This window comes from Castor canadensis, chromosome 11 (genome assembly GCF_047511655.1).
Source record: "Castor canadensis chromosome 11, mCasCan1.hap1v2, whole genome shotgun sequence".
NCBI lineage: Eukaryota > Metazoa > Chordata > Mammalia > Rodentia > Castoridae > Castor > Castor canadensis.
The window spans coordinates 103,968,266-103,981,753 of record NC_133396.1 but is presented as its reverse complement, the minus strand read 5'-3'; positions in this window follow the sequence as shown (position 1 = coordinate 103,981,753).

Below are 13,488 nucleotides of genomic sequence, written 5' to 3'. Positions count from 1 at the left end.
TAGCATGGACCAGGCAATGTGCTAGGTGTTTTGATCCTTGATCTCATTATATTCATACCATCATTCAAGGCAGAGAAGGAAACTGAAGGCTAGTCCCATAAAGTAAACCACCCAAGGTTACACTGCACCAAAACCAGGACTTGGTACCAGAATTACTTCCATTTCACAGTACTATCCTGCCTCCCAAGAATCAAGGGGGTGTATTGGGTGGGTTACTTTAAAAAGTTTGGTGTTTCTCTCATCTGTTTTTATTGAGGAAATACTCATGTTTTGCTTTTTTAAAGTCCTAGGTGCCTGCAGCACTTCAGAAAAGAGTTTTGGAGCTCATGGTATTGGGGGTCAGGATTCTATTTCCCTTATTTCTGTGAAGGGTTCTGAGGGGAGTCTGTTTTATTACATGTGATCAAGGAGACAATAGTAAATATCTGGATCCCAACTGGAGACCTCCTGGGGGTTTGGCCCTGATTCAGACTACAAAGCTATGCTGCAGCTCCACAGTGGGGCAGATACTCCAACCTGGGTCAGCCTGCTGGACAAGTACAGGTAGAGGGTCCATCTGCCCAACATGATATCCTTGAGGATTGAGAACTTGACTGCAAAAGACACTGGGCATTGTTGTATTCTGGCTATACTGAATGGAGAAAGAGCATTTGTCCAAGTTTTTCACCTCACTATCTATGGTAAGTGACACCCTATCACCTTATTCTCATGGCTTGTCTCCCTCTTTTGAGCCTAAGCATCTCATACATCACATTGTATGGGATTCAGTTCAGGTAAGGCTCCAGTATGGGGCTTCTCCTTTGAACACAGGATGTGCTCATCACAAACAGAGAGCACAACTGAAATTCACACCACTGAGAAAATAATTAGCAGACCTGAACTATGCCCCACTCCTGAGTTAAGTCACTACCCATTTCAAAAACTGAAATTTCTGTTCTGACTTTCCAAGAGCTTCAGTTGTCAGTTGCCTAAGGAAGAAGCTATGGTATGTATATATATATTAATTCAAGGGGAAAGAATTCAATTATATATATAAACATGGCTTTTATTGAGAACATTAACCCCTACATGTCCTATGCAAATATTTGCATTTACTTTTGGCCTATAGCAAGATGGCACTTTCAGCTCCAATTAATGCTAGCCCTCCTCTTTATATACTTGGGGAAAAGTAAGCATCACACACTGACAGGCTCCAGGCAGCATCACAGCCACAAGTATATCTGTGAGCCTCTGCCAGCCCTGTCCTGCCACACATAGTAGAAGAGAACCCACACAGCTCCTTGCCACAGGGCAGCAACCTCAAGCTCACCACCAGCTACTGAGGTTCAGATCCTGTCCACTCCCTCCAGACCTGTGCACTACATGATATTTGAATTCCACATCCCTCCCCCCTTGGGAAACCACCCCCTTCGATCCCAGTCTGGATCTGAGGGACTGGCCATGGCCCTGTTTTCTAAGAGTCATGTTGTTAACATTAACTCATTTTAGGAATGCAATACCTGTTATCCTAAGAGATAAGATGACATACACAAGCCAAATTGATGATGGTCGTCTGGTGTAGTTGCTCAGTGGTGAGCAAGCCCAGCATGCAAAAGACCCTGTGTTCCTCCCCTGTACTGGAAGAAAAAAAAGCAAGGTATGAATGGTCACCCAGGAGTTCACCAGTCATGTGCTTTTGCTATGCTTCAGTGGGATCTGAGGAGTCTGGTTTTATGGACAAAAAATCAGGAGGGAAGTTAATGTAAAATGCTTGTTCACATATTCCAGTTACATTGCATAAGACCAGCACAGTCTATGGATCGGCAGTTGTTCACTTAGTGTAATTTCTGTCAGCAGGAAAAGGATTCTGTAAGTTGTTTGTTACTTTATGACTCAGTAACTGTGGTGCCATACCTCAGACCTTCTCTTGCCTAACGAATTCTGTGGCCTCATTCCTGTGTCACATGAAATCCTTCCCCACCCCCAAGTTGTAGAATGGCCCTATAACCTTTAAAAAGGTCACACACTTATCAAAGAGCAGGTCTGAACCCATGACAACATGGTCTAGAAATCCCCAGAATAACTGCTTTTCTCCATGAGTCATTGATCAGAAAGTGTCACATGGAGACAAAATCTGATCACTCTGGGCAATAAGGATCCAGAGACATGGCATCACCACTACCATGTCTCTTCAGCTCTGTTAAAGAATTTCTGCTTTAGTAAATATTTGATTTTGAAATGGAGAAGGTAGTGAACAGAGCCTACAAAGAGGGAAACAGGCATGAGACTACAAACTAGGCACACTGGGATTTAGCAAATACACACTCCTGGCTGCCAACGTGCTAGGGATTTACTAAAACCCCAGATGTAAAATCTCTTCTTAGATGTTCAGCCATCCTGAATAAAGGCACAGCATGCACATAAAGACACAGGTCCACCAAGGAAGTCTTCATTAGTCACAGCTGCCTAGTATTCATGTTTGGGGGAAGTAGAAGTGTGTGTTGCCATCAGGTGCCAGATAGTAGAGAAACAGAGTTCAGGGAGATGTAGGTCCAGGAAGAGCAAGAGATGTTAAAATGCCTCAAAATTGTACCCCTGCTGATGAGATCAAGATGACAGATAGCGATTGACCCCCAGAACTCTCAGCTCTCATAAGTCTGAAAGATAACTTCAGGTTCATGATAGCAAGGATCAATGAAACCTGACTTCTCTGCCAAGTAAGATACTGCCAATACATAAGCAAACCAATGTTCAACAACTAACCTTTACATTAGCTTTTTATAGCACAAAACAGCCCCAGAAGCCTGGGTACTGTGGCTGCCAGCTGCCACACCAGATTACCAAGAAGAGTTTTCCCTTCTTTTATCTTTTTCTGTCTTTTTCCTCTCTCTCTTCAAAGAGCAAAAACTTGATGCAGAGAACTGCAGAATAAGTTCCAAAAATGCCTGGGTTGTCCTGCATCACCCAAGATTCATGGACCCAGAAGCTCTGATTGCTGCTTCCCTGTAACCCAGGTTGCCAACTCCTGATACTATCACAGAAAACTACAACCCATTCAGGTAAGCACGTCACACCATCTGTTCTGGAGGAAACCACAAACTGCAGCAAAGCTTGCAGATGCTAATAGTGTGTCTCACAGACAAAGCTGTTTGTCTAATAAATGGAAGGAAATCTCCAGCCCTGCCTGGTGGAGGAAGTGCAGCTCAACCTGCACATCCTGGGGAAAATAACAACGTATTTTCCAATGTATTTTCTCCATCTTGGAGAAACCGGTAGCAAGCTGAAACTAATAGCCCACCTAGGGAAGAGCATATGACCAAACAACTCATCTTCAGCTCCCAGGCTTGCCTGGCAGGTGGGAAGGGCTAGTCTGTATGCACACATCAGCTTCCCAAGGAACAACTCCAGAAGACTCACTTACTCAAACAAGCTGACCCTGACTTCTGCCCTCCCCTCTCATCTGCCCTGAGAGGAGACTGAACTTAAACATCCAAAGTTGAACCCACTCAAATAAGAAATTGTCACTGAGCTCAGTACATTAACCTTAAGGAGGGGCAGGGACCCAGAGCAAGTCCCTGGGAGAAGTAACAGCACCTGGCTTAGAAATTGGAAGGGAGAACCCAGTATACTCATTGAACTTAGAGGAAACCATCTCTTCTCAATAATAAGAAAGAAATTTGGACAATAAAAAAATACATTATTTATTTTTTTTTCACTTATCTCCTTTTTCCTTTCTGTTGAAGTTTCAATTTGCTTATCTCTCTCTTGTTTCACTTTATCTTTTCACCCAACTTTTTTCTCTTTTCTTCTTTTTCTTCCCTTCCTCTCCTTCTCCTCCCCCCCTCCACTGTCCCTATCTCTCCCACACTACCCACTCGTAGAGTAGTCTTAAATCAACTTACACATTACTCCCATCATTCCTAACCCTCTGTGATCACTGGCAAATGCACTCTACTCCACAATGACTGAACTACACTTGCATACATATTAGGACCTTATTCCCCCATATACCCACCTTTCATACTTCTTCTTTCCTTCATCCTACTCCTCCTTCCAATCTCCTCTTCTATCAATCAATTTTATTACCTAAGTATTAATCACTATGCAAACAACTGTTATTTTCCCATTACTCTCTGTTTATAATACTACTACCAAGGGTTTTATATATTATGTAAATAACTGGTTTGACACTGAATTTGTGAATTTGTTATTGCTAAGCTGTACCTCTAGATCAGTGAACAGAAACATAACAACCTAACTAACAACTAGGTTAGCCGGAGCATTGCAATTAATTCAAGGGAAAGATAATGTGATTAACCCCCCCAAATAACTTATCAACAACACATGAGCAGACTGAAAATAGAAACATGGGGACTAAAAGAAGGCAAGAGAATATGACTGCTCAAAGCATCAACAATACACAACAGAGAATTTGGTGGACAGTGAAGAGGATGAATCTTCAGTTGCTGAGGTCAGAATAATAATAACAAGAATGTTTAAGGCACTTAAAGAGGACATACAAAAACAACTCAATGAATCCTAAGAGAATATGGATAAAAGAAAACTCAAGAAGACAGAGAAACAACTAAATGAACTCAAAGAGGATTTTGATAAACATCACAATAAAACTAAGGAAATTATTAAAAAGAGAGAGAGATAAATGAAATAAAGAAGGCAGTACAAGACATGAAAGAAAAGCTTAACAGATATGTAAAGACTCAAAAAAAGAAAAAGATACAAAAAAAAAAAAGAATCAAACAGAAACTCTGGAACAAAAATTTCCTTAAGTCAAATAAAAAATTCAGCTTCCATTCAAGCAGACTGGAACATGTAGAAGACAGAATTTCAGGACTCAAAGACTAAATATATATTGTAGGAAAACTAGAAGAATACTTAGAGAAAAGAATGAAGAGTTGTGAAAGGGATTTGCAATAACTATGTGACCCCATCAAAAAATCAAATCTGCAAATCATGGGCAATTGGTGAAGAAAACTTCACCAATTTTGAGAAGGATGCCCATTCAGGTACAAGAAGTCTCTAGGACACCAATTAAACATGACCAAAATGAAACCACTGAATGGCATATTATAGTTAAAATAATCAGCACAGAAGACAAGGAAAGAATGTTAAAAGCTGTAAGAAAAATAAAATAAAATGTAAAGGTAAACTCCTCAAAATAGCAGCATATTTTTTCAACAGAAATCTTCTGAGCAAGAAGGGCATGATGTGAGGTATTTGGAGCAGCAAAAGGAAGCAATTTCAGCCCTAGGATACACTATCCAGCAAAGCTATCATTCAAAATTGAAAGAGAAATAAAAATTTTCATGATAAACAGAATCTAAAACAATACATGACCAGTAAACCAACACTCCAGAAGATACTCGACGTAATCCTTCACACAGAAGATGAAAATAAACATAACCATGAAAGCATGGGAATTGCTAAATCTCAAGAGAAGAGCAGACAAGTTACTAGATAATAACATAGAATTAATTGCACACACACAATCCCTTACACAACAAAAAACAAGTAAATGCCAAGAATAACTACATACCTTTCAATATTAACACTGAATGTTAATGAGATCAACTCTCCCATCAAAAGACATCAATTGGCAAACTGGATTAAAAAGGAAGACCCAATGACTTCTTGTTCATAAGAAATTCACCTTACAGGCAGAAACAAACATCAGCTTAGGGTGTAAGGGTAGAAATAGTTTACCAAACTAATGGCCCTCTAAACAGACAGGAGTAGCTATACTTAGAGATAAAATATATTTCAAGCATAAATTAGTCAGAAGAAACAAATATGTGCCAATTTTGGTATATCCATCTCCATTAAACATACACTGCTGGACTTAAAAACACAGAGAGGGGATTATAGAACATAGGTTCATCAGGGATATTGCCATTAGCTTTTTTTTTCATGCATCTTTACCTGGTTTTAATATTATGGTAATACTGGCTTTGTGTTTGTTAGTATTTATTCCTTTTGTATTTTATGGAATAATTTGAGGACCATTGTTGTTAGTTCTTTAAAAGTCTGGTAAAATTCAGCAGTGAATGCATCAGAACCTGGGCTTTACTTTGTTCAGAGTTTCCTCATAACTGTCTCAATATCATTACTTGTTATAGTCTGTTTAAATTTTTAATAACCTCTTCATTCAATTTTGGTGATTCATAGGTGTCAAGAAATTTATCTGTCTTCTTCATTTTCCAGTTCACAGGAGGATAGTTTTTTAAAAGTATTTCTGTACGATCTATTGAATTTCATTGAGATCCACTGTAATATTCCCTTTTTCATTTCTGATTTTATTAATCAGGGTCTTCTTCTTTTCTTTTAGCAAATTTTTCTAGAGATTTGTTGATCTTGTTTATTTTTCAAAGAACCAGCCTTTTGTTTCAATGATTCATTTTTTTGTCTCCAATTCATTGAGTTTTGCCATGATTTTTATAATCTCTTTATGTTCATTATTTTTGGGTTGGATTGCTCTTGTTTTTATAAGAGTTTGAGATGTATCATCAGATAAATTATCTGGGATCTCGCTAGTTTTCTGATATGGACACTATAGGATATAGAGTGTCCACTTATGGACACTCTTAAGAATGCCTTTGCTGTGTCCCCCAAAGAGCAAAGTTAGCCCTCATTTTGTATTTGAGGGAAGTAAGACCTGTCCCAGGCAGAATCTCCCTTCTCCACGCCAGTAGGATTTGACACCTGGCTTCATCTCAGCAGCCTGTGGGCCACAAGGCAGTCTTCAGCCAACCACAGTCTCTTCCCCCTGCACTCAGAGTGCTACAACCAGGCCTGAGCCTAAAGTTCAAGTCACAGCTGAGACCTGTAATGGCTGATGGCCTAAGAAGCTGGGACCCTCACATCTGTGGTCTTGACCTCCTTCCTGGGGCAGTGAGCACTGCCCTCTGCAGGAGTCTCACAGTCTACTTTTAGAGGTCTTTGTTCTTATTCTAAACATCCAGTCTGTCATTCCAACCACATATCTTTTAAAACCTGGAGAAAATTCTCAGTCCCAGCCTCATGCCCAGCATCCACCCAGGGCTCCTGCTCAACCTCAGCATGTTGGTGACACATCCAAGCCACATCAGATAGGCACTATTCGACTGGGTTCTCTTATGCTGTGTTGTAGAGAAGGGGTAGCCCAGTCACATGGGTTTTCAGAGTGTTTTTTGGCTCAGTGTTTCTCAGCATCTCTCTGTCCAGCAGCAGAAGATACATCTGACACTGGCACAACCTCTACTCACCCCAGGGCCTCATGCCACCACTACTCTACCCTCAGCAAAGAGGTGGCTCTACAAATCCCCACCCACAGCCCCAGAACATGACTAGACATCTTTGAGCCCACTTTTGATGGGGTACCCCAGAAGGGACTGCTCATTGGTAAAATAAACTCCCACTGATGGGAGTCCAACCCAATCCCTTATGGGCCTCAGAAGGACACTCCATCATCATCTTCTACGTCTCCCACCTGCTCTTTGTTCCAGAGTAAGACTCTTCTTCCAGACCCTATCACATGTCTGCTGACCCTTCCAAATTAAGCTCAGCAGACCCCAGAAATCTGGCCCTGACTTTCATTAGACAACATTAAGTGGTTAGGCTCTGGACTTTTACTCACTTGTGATACAACCAGGATCACTGATTCCAACCCTCCCCTCTCATGCAGATCCTGGCCCATGTGAACAGCTGAGGCAGAGTAGCTCTCCCTCAGGCTTGTATAAGTGTAGATTTGACAATTGAGATCTTATTTGTTTAATTAATAAAAATGGTAAATATTGTGTACAAAATATTTTTTCCACGTATATAACATTATGGAATGGTTGAATAAAACTAACCAGCATACGAATTAACTCACATACTTTTTTGTGTCATGAGAACACTTAAAATCTGTTCTCTTTCCAGTTTTCAAGAATATAGCACAGCAGTGTTAACTACAGTCAGTTGACCTTTTTTTTTGCAAACTGATTAGACATGGTTTTGACCAAGTGCAGACAAAGGAAATATTAAATGAAAAGAACAGAGAACATGGAAGCCCTGGAATCCAGTGCCTAGAACCCCTATGCCCTGCTCTATGATGAACCAAACAGGCACTTGACTGGCGACCATGCTGACAACAGGCCTTCTGTTCCTCAGGCTCCTTGAGAAGCTGGCAGTCAAGCTCATCAAGCAGAAGAGGGGAAGTGAGAGCTGCCTAGGCAGCCTGGATGAATGGAAGAAACTTCACTTCCCTTTTGTGTTTTGTCAAATTTTCCATAATTGAAATTTTCATAAATTTTATGTATGAAATTAATTTTCATAAATGAAAATATGCTATCTTCTCCAAGTTTTAAAAATATTTATCACAAAATTATTCCTTATGCTTTTGAAGGACTGATTGGGTCCCAGAGTTGAAGGACAGAAAGGAGTCAAAATGACTGAAATCATGCCCATTATGGACTTAAGTCATGCCTACACCTCTTACAATCAGGAGAGTCCAACATGCATGAGATATTCAATATTTCTGGATTATCTTTCTCCATCTGTACAATGGAGATTTCTGCATCCAAAATTTTTGAAGGTTTAAAGGAGAGACTTACATAAAGTCCATTGATGGATGTGAATAATATGTAAAGGAGTAGGTCATTTGAAGATGGGAATGTCACAGAAAGTGTCTGAAACATACCTTGAGTGGAGAAGAAGGAACTTGGTCAAAGACCCAAGGAGGGGAAGTGCCTCTTTCCTGAAAATCTTGCTCACATTAAAGTGCAAGTTCCCTTACTCAACACCTTTTATTCTTCAGGGCCCCATTGTCCACTTACAGGGAATTCTCTTTGAACCACTAGTGATACATTCTCAATTAGCACAGTCTGAGATGGCATACTTGAATCAGAGGACAGGATGCTAAGGAAGGGAACAAACAGAGGATTGAGAAGGCTTGATGTTTCTATGACTTCTGTGACTATAAGAAGTGGTAAGATTGGAATTCTGGACTGATTCATTCAGTGTTAGATGTAAGACTTCCCTCTTTAGCTGACTTGTTTGGGGCATTTGTTACCTCTCATTTAAAAATGGGATTATTGTCTACCCCTATGACATTTTAAAGGTATTAGAAGTAATACTGTTTGTTGTGTACTTGGTATAAAACATGGAAAATAAAATTTGGAAAGCAACATTCCCATTTTTTTCCTTTGGGAGTGTTGGGAGAGTCAATGAATGTCCACATCTTACACTTACCCTGGGTTGAAAGGCATTGAGTCACTCGGAAATCCTATGAAGGCATAGAAATCTCATTCCCTCAACTTTCTGCTCTGAGTAGAACAGGTCGGAGATAGAGTCCTATTATGGTTTCTATTCACCTATCTACCATCAGTAGGTTTCTGCCATTGGTTTATAGAGCTCAAGCTCATAGCAGGACCACTGTTCAGATCTTTGATTCCTGAGGTCAGAGTTGAGGAAGCTGACCTGAGTACACAGCAGAATGAATAATCCAGGGATCTAGGCCATGAGACAAGCTACAGCAGCTCACAGAACTAGAAGCAGACCATCTCTGATGCAAATACAGGGGCTATATAATGGAGACAGAAGCTACAATGAGCTGAAGACCCCAAGCAGCAGATGAGAACTCCCACAAGATATAGGCTATACCATATCCTCTCACAATAATAGATAGGAAAGTGATGGAATGAAAATTCCTCAGTTCAGATTTCTGGGTCAGGCAAGGTCATGGAAAGACATAAGGTAGAACCTGGCTTGCATATTTATTGGCCACCCAAAAGACCATCAGTGACATGTCTACTCTGGGTCTTCCTCTGGTGAGTGCTCAAGGGAGTAGGAGTAAAGCTCAAGAGAACTCACAGTTGTCCCTATGAGGCATGTTGTAAGACCAGACCTGTCTATACTCACTTCATTGTGTCTACAAGAAATTCAGAAATAGGGAGAAAACAGGATGGGGATAGTGGAGAGACCCTGGAACTCTGAGCCCTCACAAATTTGAAAGAATACTTCAGATTCACGGTAGCAAGTATTGGGTAACCTGGCTTTTGTCACCCAAGACACTGCCAATATATAGAGTGTACATAATGTACACAGCTGACTATTAAATTAATGTTTTATACCACAAAACAGTCCTGGAAGCCCAGGCACTGTGGACCAGCAGCTGACAGAGAGGTCATTTTCTTTTCTTCCCCCCATTATATTTTAATCAGGATATATTTGTTGCACAGTGGGGATTCATTCTCACAATTCCAAATAGTTTTATATTGTATTTTGGCTACATCACCCTCACTGTCTTTCCTACTCAAACATCTCCCCACCCAACTTGAAACTATTGTAACATGTTTCATTGTTCTATTTCATATAAGTGTTTATAGTACATCAACCATATTCTCTCATCTTAATCATCTTTATTCAACATCTCCCTTCCCACAAGTACCCCCCCCCACACTGTACCTTTTTTAAAGTCCTGTGTTTTGTTATTGATACCTAAGTCAATGTTCAAAGGGTTTCTCAATGTACCCCCATTGTGAGTAAGCTTTACTTTGGTCCATTTAATCCCTTCCATAACTCCCCCTTACCCTTTCCCTCCCACCATCCGCTTTTCAACAGCTTTCAATACATACAGTTATGTCCTCTACCTTCACAGATGTTATATATTATTGACACGCTCTTCCTTTTCCTCCTTCCCTGAGTTACATAAAGTAGTTCCACTATTACAAACATGTTCTACAAATGAGTTTGTATATGGTCATGTTTCTTTGTGGATATGTTTTTATTTTGGACTTATTGTCCATGTATGAGAGAAAACATGCAGCCTTTGTCTTTCTGAGCCTGGCTTAGTTCACTTAACAATATGTCCTTCAATTGTATCAATTTACCTTCAACCATATGGTGTCATTATGTCTTATGGCTAAGTAAAACTCATTGTGTATATATACCAAATTTTCATGGTCCATTCATCAGTTGTAGGGAATTTGGGTTGTTTCTATAGCTTGGCTAGTGTGAATTGTGCTGCAGTGAACTTCAGTGTACAGTTGTCTCTATTGTTTTCTGACTTATGTTCCTTTGAATATATACCCAGGAATGCTATCACTGGATCATACAGCAGTTCTGTCTTTAGCTTTTTGAGGAATCCCCTTGTTGCTTCCCATAATGACTGTGTTAATTTACACTCCTACCAAGTGTATAAGAGTTCTGTTGTATCACATCCTTGCCAGCATTTGCTGTTTTCATCCTTGAATATTGCCATTTTAACTGGGGTGAGGTGAAATCTGTGTAGTTTTGATTTGCATCTCTTTCATAGCTAAGGAAGTTGTTCACTTCTTCATATACTTATTGGCCATTTGTACCTCTTCCTTTGAGAATTCCCTATACAATTCATGCACCCATTTTTTCATTGGGATGCTGATTCTTTGGGTGTTGAGATTTTTGAGTTCCCTACAGATTCTGGATATTAGTCCCTTATCAGATGAATAACTGGTAAAGATTTTCTCCCATTCTGTGAGCAGTCTCTTAATAGTGACTGTTTCTTTTGCTGTGCACAAGAATTTTAGTTTGATACAGTCCCATTTGTTCATTCTTTCTCTTAGATGCTGAGCCCTTTGATTTCTATTTAGGAAGTCATTCCCTATGCCTATATGTTCCAGTGTATTTCCTACTACTTCCTGTAGTTATTTCAAAGTTTCAGGCCTTATGTTAAGGTCTTTAATCCATTTTGAGTTCATATTGGTAAAGGGTGAGAGGCAGGGACCTAGTTTCAGTCTTCTACATGTGGATATCCAATTTTCTCAGCAACATTTGTTGAAGAGGCTGTCTTTTCTCTATCATGTGTTTTGGGGTCCTTTGTTGAAAATCAGTTGTCTGCAGCTGCATGAGTTTATGTCTGGGTCTTCTGACTTAATCCATTGGTCTTCATGTGTGTTTTTGTGCCAATACCATGCTGTTTTTTTTGTTATGGCTCTGTAGTAGTGTGCAGTCAGAAATTGTGATACCTCCAACATTGGACTTTTTGCCTGGAATTGCTTTTAATCACCCAAATAGATCTAGAACAAGCAATGAAATTAAAGGGGTAATAAAGAGTCTCCCTCCAAAAAAGAGCCTGGACCTGATGGATTCATGGCTGTTTTCTACCAGACCTTTAAGGAAGAACTAACACCAATACTCCTCAAACTTTTCCATGAAATAGAAAGGGAAGGAACACTACCAAACTCTTTCTGTGAAGTCAGCATTACACTCATTCCAAAACCCAAGAAAGATGCAACAACAAAAAGGGAATTACAGACAAATATCTTTAATGAATGTAGAAGCAAAAATTCTCAACAAAATTCTGGCAAACCAAATTCAATAAAATATCAAATACATCTTATACCATACACCATGATCAAGTTAGTTTCATTCCAGAGATGCAATGATGGTTAAACATATGTAAGTCTATAAATGTAATATAGCATATAAACAGAAGCAAGGACAAAAATCACATGATCATTTCAGTAGATGCAAAAAAAAGTGTTTGACAAAATTAAACACCCTTTCATGATAAAAGTACTGAAGAAACAAGGACTATAAAGAATGTTCCTCCACATAATAAAGGCTTATTTACCACCAACCTATAGCCAACATTATGCTAAGTGGAGAACAACTGAAACCATTCCCACTAAAGTCAGGAATGTGACAGGGGTGCCCACTTTTACCACTCCATTCAATATAGTTTTAGAATTCCTAACCAGAGCAATAAAAGGGATTGAATTAAAGAAGGAAGAAGCCAAACTATACCTGTTTTTGAATGATAAGATCCTGTACACAAAGGACTCCACAAACTTCACCAAAAAACTCTAGAAATAACAAACTCTTTTGGCAAAGGGGCACAATACAAAATCAATATTCAGAAATCAGTAGCGCTTCTATATAGCAACAATAAACAGACTGAGAAAGAAATCAGGGAAACGATATCATTTACAATAGTCTCAAAAAATACCTAGGAAGATATTTAACAAAGGAAATCAAAGAATTTTTCAACAAAAATCATATATCATTGAAGGGAAATATCAAAGAAAGCATCAGAAAATGGAAAGATCTTCCATGCTCATGGATTGGCAGAATTAGCATTGTGAAAATTGGTATACTACTAAAAGGAATACCTGTTCAGTGTAATTCTTATCAAAATCCTAATGACATTCTTCAAAGAGAGAGAAAATTTAATCCTAAAATTCATATGAATTCCCCTTTAAAATGTGAACATTTTCTCTCAGAATGGGGACGACAGAGCTTTGAGAGGTTGACTCTCCCTTGTTCTCCTCTTTGGTGAATTATAAACCTTATTTCCATTTCCTGAAAAATACTGCTGTAGTTATTTGTGAATTGGAATTGAGGCCAAGGGACTAGCATTCTGGTAACAATCTGAGTCACATCCAAGAAACCACAGTGCTTAGAACATTTACACTGCTATTTATGAATACCCAACAATGAGAAGAGTACTGGTCATGGTTTGGGGATGAGGTCTGGCCGCCTATCTCTTCTTACCTT